General features: G+C 38.3%; 1 protein-coding gene across 1 annotated transcript in view; it reads left to right on the top strand.

The window, feature by feature from the left end:
- DIAPH2 (diaphanous related formin 2) overlaps positions 1 to 23,979 on the top strand; it is an 827,558-nt gene that overhangs the window by 785,825 nt on the left and 17,754 nt on the right. The window lies entirely within an intron of this gene.

Below are 23,979 nucleotides of genomic sequence, written 5' to 3'. Positions count from 1 at the left end.
TGTTTGGATTTCTTGTATCCTAAGTATCAGCACTGTTGTTCTATAAATTATTAGTTCATGGTATAGATTTGATCTTTTGATATTTAAAATAAAAAACAGTTCCACAGCTCTTTTTTTTCCCTTTAGTGGCTTATGAGTGAAACAGCACGGCAATCTTTGATCCTTCTTTCATTAAATTCCACTGATTTAAGTAGCTTCTCCAGGTGATTGTGTTTGTTATGGATGTTGTATTCATGTGGACATATGTTGCACAGGAATGGAAGGAGGAAATAGAAGAAAAAATGTTGGTGGCTATTCATGCTGCATATCTCTTCATTAAAACTATACAAGGCTACATAATGAGTAATATGAAATATGAAACTATTTCAGAAAAAAGTGTCTGAGGACTTTCAAGGAGCCAGTGTGATCTACTTTCTTAAAAATTATGTCTAACAATATCCATATGTGGGTTGTAGGTTTCAATTTTATAAATACAGTCACACAATAGGTGGTTCTAGGTAATACTCACGTGGTTATTATGTTTCAGCTGATCAAACCTTCCACATGTCCGTAAGATGTGAAGGTTGGTTTTTTTTTTTTAATTCTCTTTTTATAATATGTGTATAAAGGAGCAAAGAAAATGAAATCACAAAAAAACTTCTGCTTTGCCAAAAAGTAAAATAATATTATAATCAAATATTTTATATATATTTAGCTAGTAAAATTGCCTAGAAATACATGCATCTAAGTAGAAGTGCCAGGTTCAAATTCTAGACCCAGTCTTCTGCTCAGCTCCTGCATGTTTGCTGTGGGGATGGAGGATTAACCTCTCGTTGCGCCTTTTATTCATCCACCTGTCAGATGATCATAAGTAGTATTAAAAGATCTTTATTTACTCTATTGTGGTGGTTTCGTACATTACAATGAGTGGACTGAAAGAAAGCCAAGTTTTATGGCTGTCTAGAAGCATGTAAGAGCTTATGAAAATACATTAAGAATATGGAATGTATTTCTTCACAATACATTTTAATTAAGATAATTAAGTATTCCCAACAGTTTCATAGTGTTATAAGAATTTAGAGATAAGAATTTTATTAATTGTTAAGCATCAAAGAATCCTTAATGTTGTTCAAATATCACATCATCCAATAAGCCAGGGATTTTTACAGTACACAAATCTAATAAGATTGTTATGCACCTCAAGTACACATTTTTTTGCTGTTAGCTTTGAAGTTTTTATTATTAATTATGCACAAAATAATTTTACTAACATACATTATTATTTGTATTACCATAGCACCTAGGAACTCTAGTCATGAAGCAGGGCCCCACTGGTATTCTTTCCTCTTTAAACTGAGGATATTGAGCCCAATTTTATAGTCAGGCTTGCATGGAGTTACCCTGATGATATTTGCATTATAGTAACTGAGACCAAAACTTATGTTTTGATGCTTGTATGTACATAACTTGTAGAGAGCAGCACTACACCTAGGAAAGCTAATTTAGTCAGAGGCTAACTAAGGCAGAATAGAGGGTTCTATGCTGGTGATACAGTCATGCTCTTAAAAAGAGAATCACAGCTCTTGATAAGCATTTCCCCAAGATCTAATTCCTATACATTCAGATAAACAAAATTTGTAACACTAATAGTACCATCTGGTGACTTCCAGTAAGGTTACAAATCTGGCCAGTTAGATATATAGTATAATGTTTACATTTTTGTTTAAAAACAGAAATTTGCCTGCTGATGTATAGAATTTGCCATTGTTTAGATATGTTAGCAGATTGTGACATTTAAGCAAACTTTCATTGTTGTTCTTCTCTTGAATCTTAAAGTTTTAATATTAATTATGAAATACAGATCACACAAAAATCGAAAGCTACCTACGCATTTCTGAGAAAAGAGATAAGAAATGTTGAAACTTGGACAAAGCCTAATAATAAATGTTTTGAAATTGTGTATCCTTTAAACACTATTTAAGTCAAGACACATATGTGGTTTTAGTGTCATTCCTCTTTTCTGTTCTTATAATATATATAAGTTAAATGATGTGAGCTCCACAGCAGGCCAGAGAGAGAAATGATTAATCAAGTCTTTTCCCTATGCCAAATCTATGCACCCAATTTCTTGCCTTCATCTCATCTCTCTGTCTTTGGATCTAAACCTGTCATCCCCCATCTGTGTCATTTTGGACCCAAACCTGTCACTATGGGAAAGACAGAGAATAGTTGCCACTGACTGCTATTACTTCTCTGTGGAGATAAGTTCAGTACCAACAAAGAAATAGTCACATGTGCATTGGCTACAAATGAGAGTTGCATTCATCAGAGAAGAAGCTGTCATGGCAACCTTTAGAAAAACCAGTCTTCCTTTTTTTCAGAAGTGTTTTGTTTTTATAGTTTTTAAATGGAGATGAGGAGAAAGAGAAAAAAGATACAATTAGCTGGTAAGATGAGAGTTGAGATATTTTAGAAGAAAGACATTGCTCAAATCAGTTGTCTAATGGGATGCAATGGTAAACATGGAAAAAAGACTAAGACAATTGAGAGCAGGAGAGTGTGGGGGAGAGATCTGTGGTACAAAGACAAGGATAGGAAAAACAATGAAGAAATCAGCAAAAAAAAATCCTCAAGAAAGTGAAATACTCTAAGCAATAGAATCTCTGTTTGTGCATATTTATATAAAATACTTCAATATTTACAGAAAAGCTTGAGAAGGTGCTGTCCTATAGATAAACCATTAAATCATAATCCCATTTGACCAATTATGATGGAGTTTCAGGACATAAATAATCTTCCCAAGATATCTCCTGAGCAACTGGCCAGCAGCATCCATCTCAAGCTGCTCTCCCACAGGTTAAATATTACAATGTTACAAGAGTTCACAGCATGCCTGGTTATACCGAAAGAAGGACAGGAGACATTTGACATGGGTTTAATTAGGCCGCAGCTTATTATCAGATGTCTGGGACTGCCTGGCAGATGAAAGTGTACAGTGCAGGTAACTCCATGTTTATTCCATGATTACGTGGGGTGCTTTTACCAGTTCCCCCTCTTTTTCCATCCAGGTCCCTCCAGCACATGCATTGCTGGGACCTTACCATCCAACGCTCCCCCCTGCCCAGCTTAAGGGGGTTAAGGTGTGCTATAAGAATGAGGGGTTGGCTCCCTGCCATACCAATCATAGGAGACCCCAACCTTCCCCAACACCCCCGTTTGTTCCTTTAACAAACACCTCTTTTTAAGGTGTTTCTCCTTTTCCAAGCCATTTATCTGGTCACTATATACCTTTTCTATAGAGAACTTGCACTGGACATCCGCCATACACTTAAATAATTAGTTGCAACATGTAACTTATCGCCTTCATGCCATGCATGAACAGAGCCCTTCCTGAACCCACTGTGGGGAAGGCAGAAAAAACCCTAACTGCACCCAAGCCAATGTGGGGATAAGGGAAAAATTCCTGCCCACCCGTCCCCCCCCAGAAAAGGGGCGGCTAGTCTAATGCCCACAGCAGGCCTTGACCAAACCTAGTATTTTACCACCTAAAGGGGAAGGAGGGTGGGCCCTGCTTCAGCCTGCTCCATGTAAAAGGGAGGCTTCAGTCGCAGAGCTGCCCCCTTTAAAGCCTGCATTCTTAGGGGATGAGTCAGCGACCACGCTGACCTTTTTGCATCAGTTTTCATCTCTCTTCTTCTTTCCCCTCCCCCCCTAGCTATAAAGCACTGTTCCCTTCATTTGACCAGCCAACCAAATACCACCACCACCACCACGCCCATCCCTCCCAGCCCCTGCTTAAAGGTGCAAGATGGTCATTATAAAGAAATCAAAAAGTGTTCCAAATTTACCAAGTACTGTCTATATCTGCATGGTGCATAAATTGCACCACAGTCAGTGGACATGGCAGATACACATCAGAGGCCACAGCTGGGCATTTTTACAGCAAGGCTCTCTTTGTTCACATTTTCTGCCCACTGCATGTTTTGAATCCCTTGGCACTTAGGGTTGCAGGTGCCACATATACAGAACTCCATTTAAAACTATTTCCCCCTGCTTATTCCCCACATCCCCCTGACACACACAGTTCCTTACATCTCCTTGCAATTGTTGGAAATGGGCCATTTTCATTACCACTACAATAGTTCTTTTTCTCTCCTGCTGATAATAGCTCACCTTAACTGATCACTCTCCATATTGTGTGTATGGTAACACCCATTGTTTCATGTTCTCTGTGTATATATATCTTCCTACTGTATTTTCCACTACATGCATCCGAAGAAGTGGGCTGTAGCCCACGAAAGCTTATGCTCAAATAAATTTGTTAGTCTCTAAGGTGCCACATGTACTCCTGTTCTTTTTGCAGATACAGACTAACAGGGCTGCTACTCTGAAAGCTGGAAATGTAGAGTGCAGAAAATTTAAAATATTATTTTGACCCTCTAAATTAATTCTCATATTAACTAAAGCTTTATTTATAAAAGCAGAATACTTTTATGTATTTGTCAGTGATCCAAAATGTTACATTTTGGAGGAATTTATTTTGTTGTTAGAAAAGATAGTTTCATACGACACGCAATGCTGAATATAATACATTTTTTGTAGTAAACCTTGTGTAACAGAGCTTTCATTCTGAAGAAGTAAAGTTACTCCACTGAATATATAATTTGTGTGACCAAACCGAAAATATTGCCAGCTAACAAAAATTTGCAGTGTTCTCTGACCTCAGAGAATTGGATTCTTACCCAGGAATAAGATCTAAGTTTCTTGCATAACACAATTTGTTATGCAGAAGTGTTTTTGAGGTTTAGCTTTATCAAGATTTGAGATTTAGCTTTATCAGTTGGCCCTTGGCAAAATTGTAGACTGAAATCCAATCAAGTATCCTCATCCACAAGAAAGATAAGCAGAGAACCCCCTGGTGGTAACTGTCATTACATTTTTGCTTATGTAAAATTTCTAAAGCTTCAAATCTCATCTCATTGTTCTGCTTTATAAAAAAGGGGATTTGTAGCTTATGAGCAGATTTAACCTTTTTTGGAAATTTAATATCTAAGTAGTCATAATTGTATTGTAATCAAGAAATTAAAATATAATAATGTGATCAGAGGCAACCCTAACAGTGAAACTAGTAGCATAATAAAAGATCAATAGTGTGTGGTTAGAATTTTGTCTACATGTATACAATATTGCAGAATGCTAGTAACCACTTGTAAAAGTACAGTAAGGAGAGATCTAGCAAAGCCGAATGAAAACAAAACAAAAATCCATTCAAAACCCTTCTTCCATAGCAACTTATTCTGTGATTGTGTCAGATCTCACAATTAATGTTTGAGCAAAGTCAGCTCTTTGGATGAGACACATCCAAGGAATTACCTAATAACTATTCAGAAGTTATTCTCTCACTTCAGAGGTAGAAGTGTTAATGACTCACTGACATCAGTGATTCATTAACATCTTTACATCTGAAGTGGGAGAATAACCACTAAATAGAACTGGTTTGGAATTTTTCAACTAAGCTTTTTTAACCATTTTTGTCAGAAAATTGTGATTAAAAACACTGAAACTGTTTTCAGGAAAGAGTCAGTGTCATAGGTTTCACCCCCACTCTGGACTTTAGAGTACAGATATGAGGACCTGCATGTGAACCCCTGAGCTGAATTACCAGCTTAGATCCGGTTTTGCTACCACCACTCCCAAGTACTAACTCCCTTCCCTGGGTAGTCTTGAGAGACTTCTTCACCAATTTCCTGGTGAACACCGATCCAACCCCTTGGATCTTAACACAAGGAGAATGTAACCATCCCCCCTCCTTTCCCTCACCAATTCCTGGTGAGTCCAGATCCAATCCCCTTGGATCTTAACACAAGGAAAAATCAATCAGGTTCTTAAAAATAAGACTTTTAATTAAAGAAAAGAAAGAGAAAAGAGAAAAAAACTCTGGGAGAGATTAGCATAGCAGCTACTCTCACAGACAACAGATTCAAAACATAGAGGATGTTCCCCTGGGCAAAAACTTTGTACACAAAAGAATTCCCAATTTGATTATTCCTCTAATTGCACAAAGACAAAGTCACAAAAGAAAATAAACATAAACCTAATTATTCTTTTCTAAAACTTACTACTCTGATAAGAGGCTGGTTCCTTGATCTTTTCCACTCTGGCCAAAACTGAAACTGTCCAAGACAAAGGTAACTTCCCTCCTTCCTTTTGAAACATCCTGTCCCCCCATTGGTTCCTCTGGTCAGGTGTCAGCTAGGCTAGGTGAACTTCTTAACCCTTTACAGGTAAAAGAGGCATTAACCCTTAACTATCTGTTTATGATAGTCAGTTTCAGCAGAAATGAAATATTTCAAAATTACCAAAATGAAACATTTCAGTTAACCTCAACCAAAAAAAAAATATCACATTTTCAGTTTGTGAAAATTTGAGATTTCAACTTTTTGTCCCAATTCAGAACAGCAACCATTTTTTTAAAATCTCATGTTCTCAGGAGATGGAAAAAACATTTCCCACCCAGGTTTACTATAGAACCATGCCCCAACATGCTGTTGCAGAGGACAGTGCACTGCTGTTGGTTTCATCTTTCAAAGAAGGCATAAAATCAATATCAGTTCAATAATAATTTGAATTTAAGTCTTTCATCTGAGGAACTCAATACTTTACAAACATTAATTAATCCTCACAGCACCACCTGTGAAATCTGTTAGGTGTAATAAGAATAATAATACCCATTTTATAGAAAGATACACTGAGGCATAGAAAAATTAAATGAATTTTCAGAGCTCATACAGATGATAAGTATTAGTATTGCAAATTGAATGTAGGAGTCCTCAGACTCACAGTCTTGGTCTAATCACTAGAAAACTCCCTCCTATGGTACTTTGCATGAGAAAAGCGATGTTAACTCCTGAGCCTTGTCTATATTCTAGCTCAGGAAATTACATCTACCTAAAATTCTCCCTGTCGTTTTAGTTGGTATTCTTCACTTTTCTACATTAGGGCCTGATCTGAAGCCCACTGAAGTCAATGGAAAGATTCTCTATGACTGCAGTTGGTGTTACAAAATTAGACCCCTAAACTGCTGACCGTGTATTCCACTTATACTTCACCCCAGCAGTAGCTGCATTTCACTGGTGGGTGAGTGGTCTTTATATGTGATATGATTTGTATTTGTACTTGTAAAGACTTTTGGGATGACCATGGCTATGTAATATAGCAATTACTTTTAAAACATGAAACCTCAATTGTGCAGGCCTTTTCCTGTTAGATATGGTTAGTTTTATCCTCTTTCTTCTGGCAGTCACTATGGTGTTCATACAACTTCTGACAGGGAAGATCGTGAATTATTGTGTCTCATACTTTCACCGTCAAGATGTTCCTTTTGCCACATATCTGGAACTAAAAGGGTTTTAAACCCATTGTTTTGATTGTCACCACTATGTGATAGAATAGTCTTCATGTATATCGACATATGCTTTCTATTTTAAATCTGTATGACTTTTTCTTTTTAACTTTGATGGTATTTAGAGGATTCCAGCCATAAACACACTTGGTGAAAGTAATTACCGTACTTCCAGTTGCCCTGTGTGTATACACAATCTACAGACAGAGGGAGATGAGATAGATATTTATATTTCTATAAACAGAAAAAAAGGGAGAGTTGTTTTTGAGAAGCAACGGATGGCTCAAAGAGTCTATTTTAATATTTCCTTTGCTGGATTATTAGATGATTGTATCATTGCATAAACAGCTGCAAGTGAACGTAAACTGATCACAATGCTAAGTGACCTTTTAGTTTGCTCATCATTAAACTTAAGTTAGTTGACCTTTCTGCCTCATGCAGGCTTTCTCCAAAGCACACTGCTGCACCTTTGGTACTAAACTCTTGAATCATTATCTGTCTTAAGGATTTGCTGTGCCTCGAAGGTACTATGACATTTGCTAAGACTCCCTATTGGACTTTCCAAGCATTTCTGAATCATGATGGTGTCATTTGGTATGTTGGATTTAAAGTACATGAGACTTGTTTTTATAGAATAACTCAAACCAAACAAAAGGAATCAAATCAGAATTAGCACTTTGACTCTTTGTTGGTACTGTGTGTGTATGCAGGCAGATATGGGAAATGTTTAAATATATTCTTATTGCAATAAATGATAAAAGGTTGAGAAATGCTTTTGAGGTTTTAGAGTGTGCCTTTTCCTCTTTTTTTTAATAGTCCTGCAAATGCAATTTCCAATCCTTTATAACTCTACATTTCTAAGAAAATAACATATTTGTCCAAACTTGTAGTTTAAAGCATTTCTTAGGCTACATAGTCAGTAGACTACATAGGATATAACTGATATCATTTACATAATTTGAGAGAAATCCTGTTGCAGATCCTGTATGACAACTTTTGAAAATTCGTTAGCTGCAGTTTACTGTTTTGTTTTCACGGAGTCTGATGTGCTAAAGTAATAGACTTGAATTTCAAACAATAAAAATATTACATTTAGAAGCAACATACCAAAGTCAAGTTAATATAGTTTACTGTTTCAAGTTAAGTGTATCAGGCCAAAATTCAGCCTCTCTACAGATAATAGAGTGAATTATTTTTATTTGTTGATGTTTTTGTTGTTGGTTTCTATCGCAATATTAGGTCAGAGGGAAAATGAGAATTCTGCTAATTGATGTTTGTGTTTTATTTACAATAAGCAGCCCCCAAAATAATTGAAATGCCTTAGAAAGAAATAGAGAGCTATTTTATTTACCCTACAAACAAAAATAAAAGATTATTAAAATTAATAAGAGAGCAGATATTTACCAACACTTTCTGTTTTTTATTTTAACATTATTTAAACATGCAAGAAATAAGAAGCAAACAAAATAGCAGAAATATGCCACCGCAGGACAGGAATGGAAATTTAGTGTTGAAGAAGTTAGATCAGAGGTTCTCAAACTGTGGTCCGCGGACCACCAGTGGTCCACAGGCTCCATTCAGGCGGTCCGCAGATAGTTCCCTTTAAGGTGCATGCCTAGGCTGCCGCATACAAGAAAATGAAGGGGCCACCCACCTAATTAGTGGAGCCATGGCTCCACTAAGTAGGTGCCTGGACCCTGGAGAAGATGCACATGTAAGGTGCGCTTGTGATCTTGGGGGAAATAGGGGGTAGGTGGGAGGGGACAGCGGGGCGAGAAGAGTGGGTGGGGGGAATTTGGGCTGGTCAGGGCTGCGGGCCTGCGGCTGCTGGGGAGAGACCTCCATCCTTCCCAGCCTCAGCTCAGTGGCTGCTGTGGTGGGGGAGAGATCCAGGGGCGGCTCTAGCCATTTCGCCACCCCAAGCACGGCGGCACGCCGCGGGGGGCGCTCTGCTGGTCGCCGGTCCCGCGACTCTGGTGGACCTCCTGCAGGCATGCCTGTGGATGTGTCACCGAAGCCGTGGGACCAGCGGACTCTCTGCAGGGATGCCTGCAGGAGGTCCACCGGAGCCATGGGATCAGCGAACTCTCCGCAGGCATGCCTGCGGGAGGTCCACCGGAGCCGCCTGCCACCCTCGCGGCGACCAGCAGAGCGCCCCCGGTGGCATGCCGCCCCAAGCATGCGCTTGGCGTGCTGGGGCCTGGAGCCGCCCCGGAGAGACCCCCACCTCCTTCCCAGCACCAGCTCAAGGGCTGCCGCAACAGGGGAGACAGGGTACATCCACTGCATTAGAAAGGTAAGACTACTGATATTAACATATGAGTTATGTTCTTTTATTTGTAGAACAAAAAAAGTTATTTATTTTTTTATATATAGTGCTTTTATCCAAAGTGCTTTACAATAGTTAGCTGACGGTACAAACAGCATTTGGAAAGATCATTTAGTGGTCCGCCGAATCCCTCAGTAATTTTCAAGTGGTCTGTGAAAAAAAAGTTTGAGAACCACTGGGTTAGATGATCTAAAGTGAATTATTCTTGTAGGTGATCACAGTTGACTCTGGGCTGCTTAGTCCCTTACAGGTGTGTGTTTTAAATAAATGAAAGGTGGCAACCCAGTTTACATTTTCTTTGTAATAATGAGGAAGAGATTTAGAAAATGTTTTATCATTGTGCTAGAGAAGAAAATTAAATGTGCATTCTTGAGTATATTACCATCTATCTATCTATCTATCTATCTATTTGCTGGATGACCTGGTGTATGTAATGAAGTACCTAGGCACTGACCAAGTACTGTTAACAACATTCAGCAATCAACGCTAATTCACAGTCCTGCCCGTCATGAAAACTGCTGGCCTTAAACATCCAATTAACCAGAATAGAAACAAAAATAGTATCTATTTTACTCATAAGCCTGACTGAATAAAAAATCCTTGCGCTGTGTGCTCTTCAGCCGACACATTGTAATTCTGGTGAACAGTGGAAAAGCAAGATATTGGCTATTTTCTGAGGTTTAGGTTCATCAACAGAGTACTCTATTGCAAAAGTCTTAGAAAAAAGAGTTCAAAGCATGATGCCCTTCTTTAGCAGTGTGCCAAAATGTCCAAATACATACATGGATGGTGATTTAAGGGTCACAGAGCATCTCAAGGACAAGTGAGAGCTCACCACAATGTTATATTTAGGGGGGATTCTGATTTAGAGGCATTCAGTCATAATCCCGTGGATGGTAGATTCACTCCACTGGCTCCTCACCCAAAAGTCTGAACCGGCAGTTCACCTCATACTGAGCAGGATTACTATTGCAACAACACATCATCAGAGTGAAACTAACCTCTCTTATGACAGTCTCAAAAAGGCACAGACTGTTAGTCGCTATGACCTAATACTTGAAAAGACAAAATTTGTTTTATCATATAGAATGTTCTCCATAATAAGATTAAGGGATCATGCAGTTAAAAATATTTAAAGTTGACACAACAGGAGTCTGAGATTAACCACATCCTCAAATTCCAAAGGAAGTAGGCAGCTTTGAGCAAAGATGATACCTGATGGAATAGGACAGTTTTAGAGGGTGACTAGTGTAGTTCACAGATTTAAAACAGGATTAAAGACGAACTGCAGGAAACTCAGACATTCAAGAACCTAATCTCCATTGTGGTAATTGGGAAGACACTGGAGACAACTGATGAAAGGTTTGATTATAATGTCAATTTAGACATTTTTCAAACAACTAGAGGCATAAAATGAGAATTAGAAGGGCAATGTGAATATAATTGAACTGTTAGATGAGCGTGAACAGCTAACATTTATCTAGATTATAGGAAAATGTATGTTGTTCTGTGACACACAACAAATTTATTTTACAAGGGTAGAAAGCATGTTATAGGAGTTGCCAGTGGTAGGTGGTTAATATCATAGTCTTAGACTTGGAAGTTCTAGGCTGAAGTTTTGTTTAGTGAAATGGATTCAAACTATTCTCTGAGACCCACATTACCAACTCAATATATCTGTGTTCAGGAGAACCTGAGGATCAGAAGCGCATGGTAAAGTTTACATATCCACTGTTATTTTGGGACGTGTCAGCTGATATTTGGATATCAGCTATGCCTGGGAAATTGAATCTGAATATTCTACATTTATTTTTAGATCTGTGACTATAAATCACACTATGTCTCAGACTCTCCATGTTCTCTTCCTCTAGCCTCTTTGCTAGTTGGATTCTCCCCGTCCCACAGAGCCCAACCCCTGGTCTCTTGCCAGCCCTGAATTGTTTTCTCATTTTTGTCTTCTCACCAGTGGCCTGTTCCACACCCTTTTCCTTCTTGCTGCTTGGAGCATGTGGCCAGCTTGCTCTTGCCCTGTCATTCCTCTCCCTTACCTTATTTTCAGCCATGAGGGAAGTTGTTAAGAGAAGACTTAATCTTCCCAAAAATCTTCTTAGGTTTGGGGGTGACATTACTGCTCCCCAGCCTACACCTGTTTCCATTGCATTGGCATTGAAGCACTATGCAGTATCTCTCAGTTTTGAATTAAAGGACCAGTGAAGCTGGATGAGAGAGCTGGATGGTCCCACTGCTGCAGGGGAGATAAAGGTAGTAGAGCGATTGTCCACTCCTCTCAAGGTACCCAGGTGATTTGGGGGCATAGGGCCAGCCATAGAGCCACACTCTGAGACGCCAACGGGAATAGAGTTAAAATATCATTGGTCATCTGCAAAAAAGAAAGCTAAAGGCAGGAGTGGGGTGGCTCCTTTGTGGGAGAGCACTTTCCAAGAGATCTGCAAGGGATCTAGGGGTTATAGTGGACCACAAGCTAAATATGAGTCAACAGTATTATGCTGTTACAAAAAAAGCAAACGTGATTCTGGGATGCATTAACAGGTGCGTTGTGAGCAAGACACAAGAAGTCATTCTTCTGCTCTACTCTGCACTGGTTAGACCTCAACTGGAGTATTGTGTCCAGTTCTGGGCACTGCATTTCAAGAAAGATGTGGAGAAATTGGAGAGGATCCAGAGAAGAGCAACAAGAATGATTAAAGGTCTTGAGAACATGACCTATGAAGGAAAGCTGAAAGAATTGGGTTTGTTTAGTTTGCAAAAGAGAAGACTGAGAGGGGACATGATAGCAGTTTTCAGGTATCTAAAAGGGTGTCATCAGGAGGAGGGAGAAAACTTGTTCACCTTAGCTTCTAAGGATAGAACAAGAAGCAATGGGCTTAAACTGAAGCAAGGGAGGTTTAGGTTGGACATTAGGAAAAAGTTCCTAACTGTCAGGGTGGTTAAACACTGGAATAAATTGCCTAGGGAGGTTGTGGAATCTCCATCTCTGGAGATATTTAAGAGTAGGTTAGATAAATGTCTATCAGGGATGGTCTAGACAAGATTTGGTCCTGCCATGAGGGCAGGGGACTGGACTCGATGACCTCTCGAGGTCCCTTCCAGTCCTAGAGTCTATGAATCTATTAAAAGAATTTGAGCAGTCTGGATAGTGGATTTATTTCATTTCCCATCTGTGGTCAGAAGGCCAGGAAATGGGAAGTGAGGTTCAGTCACTGCAGTGACTAGAAGGAGGGAAAATGAGATTGGGGTGTTCTTTTAAATATTCCCCAAAATTATCAAAGAAATCTATTGTTTACAAGATAGCAAAGTGTAAAGTGTAGACAAGGAAACAGGCATGGGGTGAAATGGTTACATAACATAGCAGCAGTAGCCACACACAAAAAAAGACAATAATTGTAGAGCATATAGAAAGGTCTGTAGTGTGTACTGTCACATATTTTCTAGCACTTATTCAGCATAATTAAGACCACATTTGGAATACGATGTGCAGTTCTGGTCACCCAAATGTACTATAGCAAAAATATTGTTGAGTTTGAAAAGGTGCAGTGGAGAGTAAGTTAGGTTTTTGAGGGTATGACTCATAAAGGATTAGCTAGCTAGATTAGCCTGTTTAGCCCGGGGGAAAAAAGACTGGGAGATCTGAGACATATGAGATTTTGAGGAGAAAGGACTACATAAATGCCAATAAAGTGTTTGAGAGAGTACATAATTCAAAAGCAAAGAGATCATGGGCTGAAGTTAAGGAGGAATGGCTAACATCTTATGGCATAATTAGCAAGTATCCAATATTAAGCCTTATATGCATATGGTGAAGGTTTTTTTTTTATTTGTGTTCTGAATGCCTCTGTTGACATGCATACATAGTTAATTCAGAGTCAACGAATAAATAAAAAACTGTGAATTTGTGAAAGATACTTCTCATTTAACTCATTCATCTGTCACCTGGCTGTGAATTGTATTATACTGTACATCAACTTAAATTAAAATTCAAAGTTGATGGGAGGGGGGAAATTGCAAGTATCCACTGGAATATTAACAAACAAAAACTATGTTTAAATAATGTTAAGGTTGTGACATAAACTGACAAAGGCAATGACAGTCAAAGTTAACCTTGGCACTGACGCGCCTTCCATTAGAGGTAATGCATTTTATAAGAGTTTACAGTGTCAGAAATCTGGAGTTGTGGTATCAAGGGGTTTAAGGCTGCCACTGAGTTCTCAGTTCATCTCATTTTGCCTAGGCATTGCAACACTTATGGCTTGTAATACAGTATCGTGCATTAGTTGGAGACCCCAGCAATACCTTTGGTAGGAACCATGGGACAAGCAAAGGACAGCGTGTCCTAGCTCCAGTCACTTTGTGTCAGTCATAGCTGTATTCAGATAGAGGGAGTTGGGAAGTAATTTATTTTCTTTTCTTTTAAATGTAGGTTGTTTTTGCTTCAAAGACAAAAAAGAAATCCTTCATTAAAGTCTGTGAGATTGACATGATAGACTCTAATCCTGTATGTCTTTCTGCCAAATGGCACGTCTTTATGGCATCTGTCTATTATTGAAATCTGTTCTTGATTTTTATTTAGTACAGATGATAGATTTAAAAAATAAGGCCTTGTAATAATGCAGAATATAGACTCCCAGCATTCACAGAGCATTACATAGAGCAATAAGGGTTTGTTGGGAAGTTTAGAAAAGGCTGACCCTGCACAGAGTCCATTATAGTATATAATGTAAAAGTTTCTGGCGCAATTGGAACCATTGTCTAAATAGGTATATTAAAAATGTCCAAAATGCATATAATTCACCCAAAAGCTCACACTGGCTCATTTGGAACTCATGTATATGTACTGGTATATACAAGAGGAAAACACTTGTGAAATGTCTCAAAAATGCTCAGTTTAAGTAAACCTGTGGTTTGTTGAAATATTGTTATCATTATCTCCTCTGTCCCTGCTCCTTTATGCCACTCTGGTGTACAAAGCAACTGTACAGCCAATGGAATCAGCCACCAATTGATACTCCCTCTGAACAGGAGTTCCTCAGATGACATAGAGCTGCTCTCCTCCCTTCCCCACCCATGGCCTTAGCATAAGAGAGTGTGGGAAGGATTGCTGCAGCTGGATATTTATACTTGGAAGTCAGGCAGGCCCTTTCCAGGATGGAAAATAGGAAACATGCAAAGTTGGCTCAGGAGCCATTTTTGCCCTCCATTCCTCTATTGGAATGGAGGATCTTGACCTACATTTATTTATATTTTTTACATGGCAGAAGTGAATTATGGACTAATTATCTGCTAAATTTGGTTTCCAAATAATCCAGTACATTTGATTTTTGGTACTGCATCATTCACATAAGAGTATCACAGTAGGCTTCAAGGATGTTGTCATTACACACAAATACCATTAAATAGTAGCTGTTTTGAACTCCAAAACACACACACAACAGAACATTAATTGTTCTTATAATTTTAAATGGCCAAAATGCTTTTTTTTAATTTTTATTTTACTAGTAAAAACTGTGCAATTTGTGGGGTTTGATCCAGCTCTCACTGAAGTTGTTGGCAAAATTCTCATTGATTTCAATGGGAATAAGATCAGACGCTTTATAAACCTGTAGAGAATTTTAGGGGCAAAGGTATTCTATATCGTTGACACAACTGTCGTTCTGCTTCTGGGTGCACCAGCAGATATAGCTATAATACATAAAGGAACCAGCATTAAGGGCCAAATTTTGCCCTTGAATACACACTTGATCTCCTATGAATTCAATGGGAGCTGCTTGGGCTCAGCAAAGAGAGACATTTAGCTATAAAGGTTGTTTTTATATTTCATCTCACAATTTGAAATGTGTTTGTCTTGCGCTCTAAATTGCCTTTTGTATAAATCCTTTTAATAAGGAGTAGCTTCACATTTCATAACCTGTACATGCCTTTGTTGCAAATAATTTATAGTTAGAGATGCATACAATATTTAGTAATTCACAGTTGGTGGGCCTAGAGAAGTAACAGGTGGTAATGAGATCATCTTGCCAAGCTCGAACAGGAGCTTTTCTTTAATGCTATATAATGAAGGCAATGGACAGGCATTAATGATTACTGCTTGCACCAGCCACTCAGACAGGAAAGATGCAGTTTTACGTTTTCTCATAGCATATTCAATTCCATTTAAATATTGCAAACTGCTGAATTGCAAATGTTAACATAGGCATAAATAAAAAATGTTGATATTTTATTTAATCTAAAAACAATAATTATGGATAGGCTGCCTTTATTGTATTATTTAAAATATTTCATATTACATGTGGACTACAAGCTATTGCAGAGTTGTCACTATTTTTTTTATAAAGAGAATTTGTTGCTATTGCATTAAAAATACAGGAGGAGGATTACTGCAGGATTTGGGGAAAAGTGGTTTGCCTTTGACCGGCACTGTCAGTAATTGTGGGCTAGGAAGAAAACTATGGTAGCCAGTTTATATTAAACATTAGGAAAGTCTCAGTGCTCAGAAGAATGTTATCCGGCTCCCATTATAAAATAAATTCTTTTTCAGAAAAGAGAGTGCTTTCCACTTTCCTTTCCATCTTTGAATTCATTGCTTTCATATTGTATGCAAAGAATAAAGCATCTGTGCATGGGAGACTGTAACTTCTGGTATTTAAACTGCCAACTGCTAAAACTGATTGAGTTGAACCAGAAGAGGGGAGAAATGTCCTGCTGAGGCAAATGCATTCTTACACCCCTCTTTAATAAAATATTGTAAGGAATAGCAAGAAAGCTTCCCCTTGGACTTTCATCTGGCAGTTTTTGATTGTAGCCTTGTGAAAGAATCACTATTGACTCCTGTCAGGCAGTTTTGGAGAGGAGGTGAAGAGCCTTCTCTCATGACTTTCTGTGTGTTTTGTCAAATCGAGTCCTTTCAGTTGAAGTGCGAAGTGAAGGCTGATGTCAGGAAATGCCTCAAAGCGTGAGCTGGTGCCGGTCTCCCGCGACTTACTTTTTTTAAAGAATCAAATTGGATTGTAAAATGATGGCAATCTGACTGGACATAAACACGTTTATTGCAGGCTCAGCAGCCGTTACATATCATTAGTGAAAGGAGGCAAGGGGCAAGGGGACCACTTTGATGTCAGTTTCATTCTTTTTAAGGACAAGTGCGTTCAGATGAGAAGATACTAACTTTATGGCTACTTGTTTACTAAAAGTTCAGAACCATTACTGCCTTTATTATTTCTTCCTATTTTGTTGCCTTTAAGTAAAACTTACTGTCAGTGCTAATGCAAATTGAAAGAGTAAAAGAGGGAATAGGGGAGCTGGGAGTAGTAATAAAAATTGGAAGCCATTTTAAGTTATATTGTTTATGAATAGTGTAGTTTATTAGCATCAGATCAAGCCTGTTCAAAATGTGCACATTCTGTCTTTTTTGCCACATGCTGTACTATTTTCCTTAATAATAAGTCTAGGTGCCAGTTAAACTAGTGAAACACATTTTTATATCAGCACATTTGTTCTAGCTGTCATAAGATACCCTTTTTTATTAGTGAATATAATTTTACTTCAGTACAGCCACTAACAGGGTATGTGCTTTGCATGTTAGCCATGAAGGGACAAGGTAAGACACTTACTAGACAGCTCTGTCCCTGTGTTGTTGGTTTTTTCATTGCCAAAGCAGACACGTAATTTGTTTGCTCTTTGAAATGCTTTTTGCACTTTTGAATATTTGACATGTTAAGAAACTGAAGATGTAGGGATAAATGTTTAGCACAATACATGGGATTCAGCCATGGGATTTTGAGTAACACTACTGGTAGCCCTGCAGCTCAGTCCTAGCAATCCAGCAGAAAGGCTGCACATTAGGGGTTTGCTTTGGAGCAAGTTTCAGTGTAAACAGAAGAGGAATATGAATACAGTGTAGTATGGAATCTGTATGATACCACAAGGTATACATCTTGGATCTGACCTGCTTCCAAGCTCTGACACATAATAGAATTCATCCTTCTTTTGTGTAATTTTTTTTTAATGAAGCACTTTCAGTTGTCCCATTTGGTTTAAAACAAATCAGAAATTCATGTCCTAAATGTTTCACTAGTCAGAATAATTAAGTTGATCAGGTCTGGGAGCAGTGGAAGGAAAATAATGGGGTCATTGAAGCATTCAAGCTCTAATGGGAACCTGAATTCATTCAGATATCAAATCTAATAATTGCTCTACACCTGTATACACAGTCCCATTGAGCAAATTCACATTAAAGGTTTAGTAGAACAGTTTCAATGCTGTGATCCAAGGGGACTTGATACTGTTTTTAAAAGACAGTGTTATTTTTCAACAACTTTCTTTGTATGGCCAGTTGTATTTTAGCTAAATATGCAGCCTTCATTTATTGGCTTGGAAAATATTTTTATGCATGACTTTGTTTCTAGGAGTAACTGTATATCAGACCAGACAAAGAGCTAAGAAAAAGGTGCAGAATATCATGTGGTTTTCAAGGTTTTCACTTTCTGGAGACCAGTTGTTTTGGCCCAGAGCACTAGAGTGATAAGTAGCAGAGATTACTGTACTCAAGTGGGGCATTTGACAGCAGCTTGTCTCCATTTTATACAACATGGTAGACGTGGGGGGAGAGGTTACCCACTGGCACAACTGCTGTTTGGAAGAGGAAACCACAAGGATGAGGTAGTAAGGAGTCAGCATAGATTAGTGAACTTTCAGTAAAGCCACTTGTAGCTCCTGTACCTGCTAACACTGAAGTCAGTTGCAAAACTCCCATGGTCTTCATGGGGTGAAAGTTTACCCCTGCAGTGTTATAACATTATTTATTTATTTTATTTTCTCTCTCTCATGCGTGCACACACTCCCTCCCCCCACTGCTCCCTCCTTCCCACTGGTATGAAAGTGAAAGCTAATGGAGGTAGTAGCTCTTATGAAATTCCAAACCCAAATAATACTCATAGTGCTTCTTTTTCCAACCTGATGCAGTAGTAGTTCTTCACCCTTTTTTTATTTTTTCCACTCTCCTCTCAGCCAGGAATTCAATCTCCAAATGAGACAGAATGGATGTATAGGCTCTGCATGCACTGGCACGGAGGCCTATTTTCGTGTGTGTTTTTTAAAGGCCAATTACCTTTGGCAGGAAGGAGAAAATAGATTGATTTGTCTTGTAACCCTTGAGGCAGGCATGTGTTTTTGTTTCAGAATAAGGCTTTCTATAGTCACCAGTCATGGAAGAGCTTTCAGTTCTTTCGGTGAGGTATCCCCCAGGTGCTGGCGTTACCAAAGGAAGCAAAATTGAATTTAAATATTAAATAGAAATTTCAAATTTCAAAGTTCAGTCTCTATATAACTCTCAGGAGACCCAGGGTAATGTACCCAACTCTGTTATGGTGTAACAGCATTGTGACATTACCCAAGGTACGATCTGGACAGATGGGCAGCTGTATCCCCTCGATTCTCCAATCTGGGGTGCCTTTTCATTGTTCACTGTGAGAGCAACCACTCCTGCTCTGCTTTAGCATGTAAATCACTCCCAGCTATATTGTCTGAGTGCTATTGCCAGCCACACATGAATTACATTGTAGGGTGACACCAGCAAACTCCCAGTCCCAGATTTTCCCCTAGAAATGTGCATCTTGTACTGCCCAGCGCTCTCCTGGACAATACAAGCGCATATAAAGTCCATCATTTCATTAATAGTAAATGATATGCACAAATCTTGTTATCTCAAATGGAGTTCTCCAAACACTTCAGTCCAAGTACACTAGTTTAGATAAAACAATAAAACAAGTTTATTAATTATAGAAAGTGATTACAAGTAATGAGGCATAAAAGTCAGAATTGGTTACAAAGAATAAAAAGTAAAATGCACTAATATCTAACTTAAAATGCTAAATTAATTCAAAGCAAAGGTTTCTCTTACCAGATGTTTAGAGCAGTCTGGCTGGATTCCTTTCAACCAGGACCCTTCCCACTAGTTCTGTGTTACATCCTTGTCTTTCAGTTGTTGTTGAAGCAGTGAGCAGAGAGAAAGAGAGGAGTATTTGGAGGCATCTGTTCCCATTTTCTTATAGTTCTCTTTTTTCTTTGAAAACCATCTCCAGCTGGGGTTCAGGAGACAGAAGGTCTATGGGGACAGGAAACTCCAGCAGTTCCTTTCCCAAAATGTAGATTTCTCGCTCACACCCTTTTTCCTGACAAAAAGAGGCTGCTTCACCAGATGATAGTTCATTTGATTTTGTTGACACTTGGCTGAGTCATCAGTTTTGTCTCGGAGGAACTGGTTTGTGCCTGCTTTTCTAACTTGGAACATGTCTCAGTGACATTATAGAGTAGAATGGTATGACTTTTCGTACAATATTGCCACACGTATTTTACCAGGACAGTAGTGATCGGCAAATTGAGTTTTCAAATGATACCTCACAAGGCATACTTTGTACAAAATCCATCATAGCCTTGTAAAAAAGGTGAACATAGGGGTGCAGACTCTTCACAAGGATCTAAGAGACAGTCCCAGCACCTGTCAAAACTAAAAAGTGTACCCCATAAAAAGATACATACTTACTCAGAGAATCCAATAATTACAGAAGAATTCATTTATGTAGCTGATGTTTGATCCTTGTTTGGTTTTTCAAAGTTTTCTATAATTTATGTTTTTAATAGTATAAATAAGCATCTGTTTGACATGGAGATCAATGCTTCCTGTGGGCCAAATTGTGCTCCTGTCTCTTCAGCTCTACAGGACTCTTGACTCTCAACTCAGAACCTAATTGCAGAATGAAGAAGAGGGCAAAATTTGGGGACCCCACGCAGGCAGTCTCTGTCTGGTGCTCAATAGGGCTCTGTTTCATAGGTGATCCCGGAGCTTCAGCCTCCAGGAGAAGGTTGAGCTGGGAGATCCAGAACTATTAACATGCATTGGCAATTTTCTCCTCTGCAGTAGCTCTGCAGTCTGGGGAAAGGTTTCTTTCTCTCTTGCCTCCTCTACTCCACATAGTATATATCTTCTGTACAGCGCTCGGCCTCACACAGTTTGTGCACTGGAGTTCAGGATTTGACCCTAAATCAGTAAAATGAGTGACTTCCCGAAACATGACTTTTGAATATACTGCTGTGTCAATTGCTAAAGGATTGCAATTAGGGCTGTCAAGCGATTAAAAAAATTAATCGCAATGAACCGCGCTGTTAAACAATAATGGAATACCATTTATTTAAATATTTTTGGATGTTTTCTACATTTTCAAATATATTGACTTCAGTTACAACAAAGAATAAATAGTGTACAGTGTTCACTTTATATTTATTTTTTTATGACAATTATTTGCTCTGTAAAAAAGAGTATTTTTCAATTTACCTAATACAAGTGCTGTAGTGCTATCTCTTTGTCATGAAAGTTGAACTTACAAATGTAGAATTATGTACAAAAAATAACTGCATTGAAAAATAAAACAATGTAAAACTTTAGTGCCTACGAGTCCACTCAATCTTACTTCAACCAATCGCTCAGACAAACAAACTTGGTTACAATTTGCAGGAGATAATGCTGCCCACTTCTTGTTTACAGTATCACCTGAAAGTGAGAACAGGCATTTGCATAGCACTGCTGTAGCTGGCATCGCAAGATTTTTACATGCCAGATGTGCTAAAGACTCTTATGTCCCTTTATCTTTAACCACCATTCCATAGGACATGCTTCCATGCTGATGATGGGTTCTGCTTGATAAGATCCAAAGCAAAGCGGACCTATGCATGTTCGTTTTCATCATCTGAGTCAGGTGCCACCAGCAGAGGGTTGATTTTCTTTTTTGGTGGTTTGGGTTCTATAGTTTCTGCATCTGAGTGTTGTTCTTTTAAGACTTCTGAAAGCATGCTCCACACCTCATCCCTCTCAGATTTTGGAAGGCATTTCAGATTCTTAAACCTTGGGTGGAGTGCTGTAGCTATTTTTAGAAATCTCACATTTGTATCTTCTTTGCATTTTGTCAAATCTGTTATGAAAGTGTTCTTAAAACAAACACGTGTTGGGTCATCATCCAATCCTGCTATAACATGAAGTATATGGCAGAATGCGGGTAAAATAGAGCCGGAGACATAAAATTCTCTCCCAAGGAGTTCAGTCACAAATTTAATTGATGCATTATTGTTTTAACGAGCATCATGAGCATGGAAGCATGTCTTCTGGAATGGTGGCTGAAGCATAAAGGGGCATACAAATATTTAGCATATCTGGCACATAAATATCTTGCAACGCCGGCTATAAAAGTGCCATGTGAATGCCTGTTCTCACTTTCAGATGGCATTGTAAATAAAAAGCAGGCAGCAGCATCTCCTGTAAATTTAAACTAACTTATTTGTCTTAGTGATTGGCTGAACAGGAAGTAGGACTGAGTGGACTTGTAGGCTGTAAAGTTTTACATTGTTTTGTTTTTGAGAGCAGTTATGTAACCAAAAAAAATCCACATTTGTAAGTTGCACTGTCATGATAAAAAGATTGCACTACAGTACTTGTATGAGGTGAATTGAAAAATACTATTTCTTTTATCATTTTTACAGTGCAAATATTTGTAATAAAAATAATAATATAAAGTGAGCACTGTACACTTTGTGTTCTGTGTTGTAATAGAAATCAATATATTTGAAAATGTAGAAAAACATCTGAAAATATTTAATACATTTCAATTGGTATTCTATTGTTTAACAATGCAATTAATCGCAATTAATTTTTTTTAGTTAATCGCGTGAGTTAGCTGTAATTACTTGAGATCCCTAGTTGAAAAAGATCATAGCATAACCATTTTAACTGTCAGTTAGATTGGCTGAGTGACAAAGATTTGACTTAGAGGCTTAGTACACAAGTGAATACAGGGACACTGTATCATTTGATCTTTTCTGGTTTCAGGTTACAAAAAAGACTAATCCCAATACATTTAAAATGTCACCTTAATTTGGTTCTGAAAGGTCAAGATGCCTATTGAAGCGCTTTTTTAAAAAGTTGGAGTTTAAAATATTAATTAACCAAAATAAAACATACCAACTACTCAGCCTCCAATAACACAGACAATAATTGCGTTCAAAAATATGTTTTCAGACTCATAGGATGTTAGAAATTTAATAAATCAGCCAAGTACAACTCTGGGTTCTGTTGTATTGATCTGCAACATTAGAGAAGATAATGAGAAAAGTGGTTGCTAGTCCTAATGATGGAGATTACTTGTCCTAGAGCAGTGGTTTTCAACCTGTCCAAGATTTCCAAAGGGGTCTGCACCTCCATTTGAAATTTTTTAGGGGTTTGCAAATGAAAAAAGTTGAAAACCACTGTCATGGAGTACTTTCTGAGCTCAGTTTACATATGGATTGTTTTAAGATTAGCCAATGAGTCCAATTGACTAGACCCTGATTTAGAGAAGCATATGTTGCTGACTTTCTCAATGGGTAGTTGTTTTAAAAGCTGAAATATGAAGGTGAGATCTTAAAGTATATTTGGTGATAAAATAAAAAAGATGTTCAGACATTTTTTTCAGATTTGCCTTGTTTATGAAGTGCAAGTGAGAAAGAAGTCAAAAAAAAACATTGACAAAACAAAGTGTGCGACATGATTAATTTAAGTACCTAAAATACAATTAAATACCAGGTGGCTATCAGAAACTGCCGATGGCCTAGTGCAACCTATTATGGCAGACCCTGTCTGTGTTTCATTAGCTTGCTTTATTTATCTATAGTTGGTACCATCTCCTGAAAGATCTTTATTTCATGCCAATTCTAGCCCTGTGCCAGGTAAGCTCTTGGACACACCATTCTGTTAGTATTCAATCCCACCATACACACCTCCATCCTCACCTTGCTGAGCTTTTACATGCACCCACACCTTGAACGATTAATGTGTTTGTTTCAACACAGAGTCCTAACAACAGTAGGGTTAGGATGGCCATTTATTCAAACTCAAATGTATCACCATTTTTCCTAATACTGCCCTTCCCTTAATATATATTTTACTTTGTTCCTTAGAAAGATTTGTTTCTATAAACTGGAAAGAGTTCTCGGGCTCTTGTCTAGTTCTCCTCATTATTGACTAGAATACATTGTCATGATCACTCATGGGAACAACTATAGGCGATACCTGAAAGAAAATACTGTGTTCAGCCACTAGCACTTAGGAGAAATTGGACAATGATGGGCTTCCTGGCTGCCTTCTGCCTTCTCCAATGTTACGACAATTACCAAAGGAATTTAACCTACCAAGGAAGAAGGTGCAAGTGTTCTATGGAGAAATGTACTAAGT

The sequence above is a fragment of the Mauremys reevesii genome, linkage group 9, assembly GCF_016161935.1.
Source record: "Mauremys reevesii isolate NIE-2019 linkage group 9, ASM1616193v1, whole genome shotgun sequence".
Lineage (NCBI taxonomy): Eukaryota > Metazoa > Chordata > Testudines > Geoemydidae > Mauremys > Mauremys reevesii.
This window is presented reverse-complemented; position numbering and strand designations above follow the sequence as displayed.